The sequence below is a fragment of the Macadamia integrifolia genome, unplaced genomic scaffold, assembly GCF_013358625.1.
Source record: "Macadamia integrifolia cultivar HAES 741 unplaced genomic scaffold, SCU_Mint_v3 scaffold725, whole genome shotgun sequence".
Lineage (NCBI taxonomy): Eukaryota > Viridiplantae > Streptophyta > Magnoliopsida > Proteales > Proteaceae > Macadamia > Macadamia integrifolia.
Window position 1 is genome coordinate 234,704 of NW_024870526.1, and position 3,729 is coordinate 238,432.

Here is a 3,729-nt window from a genome sequence, read left to right on the forward strand (position 1 = left end):
CATTGGTTGGAGTGCCTTTGTTAGGTCTGACCTTATACCACATTCAGTGATGCATTAGTGGGTGCTAGTGAACTGAAAGACTGATGCCTAGGGCTAGGCTCTAGTTGACTTGGCAATGTTTCCTCCTCCCCCTCACGTAAAATTGAGACAACTTGGGTGAGTTCTGTTGTAGGATTTTGATGGCTTGTCATGAGGAGGTCATATTCTTTTCCAAGTCATTCAATCTGCTTGCCTCTCTAGTGTTAGTAAACCCAGGGGGTTGCTGATAAGATGATAGGAGAGAAGGCCTAGGGAAACTAGCCTGAGGTCCTACATTTGGCTTAGGAAAAGTATTTGGGACAAAAGGCTATTGGGGCCTTTGGGGTCTAGGTTGACCTTGACTATGGAAATTGGAAGGCCTGTTTGGTTGCCCTGGTTCAACGAGAAATTTGGCTAATTTATCCACCCTAGATTGTAAGTGTTACTATATAGATTATTATGATATAAGGCATTAACACTGTCATCGGAAGTGCCTCCAGAGGTGTTGGGGCATTCTTCTGTAACATGTCCAGTGGACTGGCACCAAGCACACATGTTAACCATATTGATTGATGATGGCTTTCTAGGAACAATAGCCTCAATTCTTTTGATTAGGCTATCCAAATGGGCTTCCTTGGCTACTATCCCACCCACAAAATAACCTTTTCCTCATATGGTTCTTTCACTTTCTTAGGTTGATTCCCACTCACGAGTTTTGTGAGCTAAGTTAAGTAAGAATTCCCATGCCTTTCCTTCATTTGTAAAGGATGTGAATACCCCAGGGCACAAAGACTCTATCATTTGTTCAATTGGGTAATCAATACCCATATAAATTATTTGGCATAAATGCCATAAGTCTAGGTCATGGTGAGCGCATTCTTGGAGTAGATCCTTAAATCTCCCCATAAGTTTGAAAAATGACTCACTAGGCTTTTGGCTAAACTGAAGGATATCACTTCTAAGCTTATTAGCCTTGTGAGTTGGGAAAAACTTCTCAAGGAAGACAACTGTGAACTGTTCCCATGAGATTATAGAATTTGTGGGTTACCCATACAACCACTTCTTAGCTTGGTCTTTCAATACAAAAGTGATGAACCTAAGCTTAACAACATCATCAGAAAGTTGTTGGATCTTAATTAGAACACATACATCTCCAAATTCCCTTAAAAATAGGTATGTATCCTCAGAGGTCAGCCCATGGAAGTGGGACAAAATAGTGATTTGAGATTTGAGCTCAAAATTATTGCCCTGGGCTTGTGGTAGAACTATGCAAGAAGGTTGGGCTGCTCTAGTAGGATAGAACCTATCTTTCAGAGATTTAGGTGGAGGGTTTTGTTGTTGGTCTCCCATATTAAAAGGTACTAAAGAGAGTATACGTATAGGGTCCCTACTTATTGGATCTCTTCTTTCTAACTGATTCTTAGTGTTTTGTACCCAACCAACACTCATGCAACAGAACACTATCCACAACTAGGAAAAGACAAACCACAAACACAAAAGAATGATTTTTTTTGTGAGCTTATCGGTAGGGATCCGAGGTTGCTCTGGTCAATTCTTGAGGTACTCCCACAGGGCGAAACTTGTCTTTATCATACTGTAAGGCTTGACGACCTCCACTGATACAATTATTATTGTAAGTTGTTCTTCTCAGGAATTCAATAAAAGAAAAGGAAAAAATAAAACAAAGCACTCCAATTTACCAAAAGAAAGCGAAGAATAACATGGAACTGTCTCCCCGGCAATGGTGCCAAAAACTTGTTTGAGTTTAAAAAGTAACCACAAGCGTATGGATTAGTGTCGCTAATGGGTCGAACACAAGGAGAGCCGCCACTTTATTTTTGGCTTCTTTTAGTAATGCATAAGAGAAGCAATTAATTATGGGGTTCTACTTCTAACTACTGCCCTAAAACACATGCATCTAAAAGCGTCCTAACCAACACATCTTGGAATTTAAATACTTCAAACCACGCAGATAAAAAGTGAATAATTGAAAGTGAAAGTGCTGAAATAAAAAAAAAATAAAAGAAAGGGGAATTAAAGCTAGAGGGAGGCACAAATAGGTTTATCTATTTAGCCCAAGGGATGCACCTCAAGTAATGCAAGCTTCCCTACTTGAGTAGAGAGTAACTCATACTTAGCTTTAGGGAAAGGGACGCAAAGTAAATAATTGAAAGTAAAGGCAATAAAAGGATGGTCCATAGCTAGAGAGGGACAAAGCCAACACATGCATCTAGCCAACAACCTTGGGGGAAAGGGAAAATAATAAGCAAAACTGAAATTAAAAGCCTAAGTTAAGAATGAATGGGTAGTGATGAGCACAATAATGTGTGAAATCTAAGGGATATAAGTTTACATTTTGCCCCACTTTGGATAGTACTACTTTTACTTTTTGTTTTTTTTAGTTTCCAAGTTTACAAGAGAAAGTGCTTAAAGTGAATCAAGAACCAGTCCAAAGGTGGGACCCACTCATTGGTACCACATCCTCTCTCTTACAAAATCTTGAAGATTATTCTCTCTCCTTACCACCTCACAAGATCTTGAAGATGCTATGCAGAGATTACTTTCTGATTTAATCAAGATTGCAAGATATTGGTTAATATTGCAAGGAAGGAATAGAATTTGTTAATTTTGGAAACGGATTCTCTCCTTCCTCACACAATATCTCAGAGAATGAGGATTTTTACCAAGATTTTATTTTATTTTATTTTATTTCTTTTCTTAAAGAAGACTTGTAGAAGGAAGGAGGCAAGACAAAAGCCCTATAAAAGCCCCTTCCTCCCCCCTCCTAATTATTATTCCCCTTAGTTTATTTTCTAGTTTATGCTTAGTTTTCTTCTCTCCCTCCCTCTCTCACTCTTTAGTTTTAGTTCTTCTCTATTTTTTCTTTAATCACTTTTGTAATAGTTTTTCATGTCAATTAATGCAAGCACTCTTTTATTCTTATTCAGCCTTTTATGTTTATGATTTATGCAATTGAGTTGTAATTTTTTAAGTTATAGTTCTAGGCTTAGATCTAGGTGACAAGATCACGAGTCGTGGAGCAATTCTTTTTTTCAAGATTTGTTTTCTTTAGTACTAGAAATTTCAGATCTGGTTTATTCCAGATCTGGTTTTTAGTACTGGTAGTATCTCAAATTGATCAACTTTTCAGTTCAAGGGTTGAAGTTCGAGTAAGTAGACTCCTTCAGTAGTCTTCTCTCCCCCCTCTCATTCCCTCTTCTGACTACCCTTTCTTTCTTAATTTAGGATTTTTATTTTCAATCGTTACATTATTGTTATCCCTTTCCCCCAAGGTTCATGGCTAGTGTATGTGTTGGCTTTGCCCCTCCTAGCCATAGAACCATCAATTTATTGCTTTTATTTTAATTGTCTCCCTTTCCCTAAAGCCAAGTAGAGTAACCCTTGTAAGAGTGACTCTCTGGTCAAGTAGGGAAGCTCATATTATGATGCATCCCTCAGGCTAAGTAGAGAAACCTACTTGTGAGTCTCTCTCTAGCTTTATCCCCTTTCTTTTACTTTATTTTTATATCAACATTTTTTCTTTATTGTTTTATTTTAATTGCGTGGGTTGTTTATTTTTAGTTATTTATTTATTTAATTTTAATTGCGTGGCTTGTGTCTTTAAATTCTTAGAAGACGAATGGTTAGGACATTATTTTAGATACATATGTTTAGGACGGTAATTAGAATTAGATCACAACCATTAATCGG

The 3,729-nt window shown here is 37.5% G+C and overlaps 1 non-coding gene across 1 annotated transcript; it reads left to right on the top strand.

The window, feature by feature from the left end:
• Window positions 1-877: 877 nt before the first annotated feature.
• On the top strand, window positions 878-984 carry LOC122069830. The gene has a single exon (XR_006137551.1). It is a non-coding gene; the product is annotated as a small nucleolar RNA R71 (small nucleolar RNA).
• The last annotated feature ends 2,745 nt before the right edge of the window (window positions 985-3,729 follow it).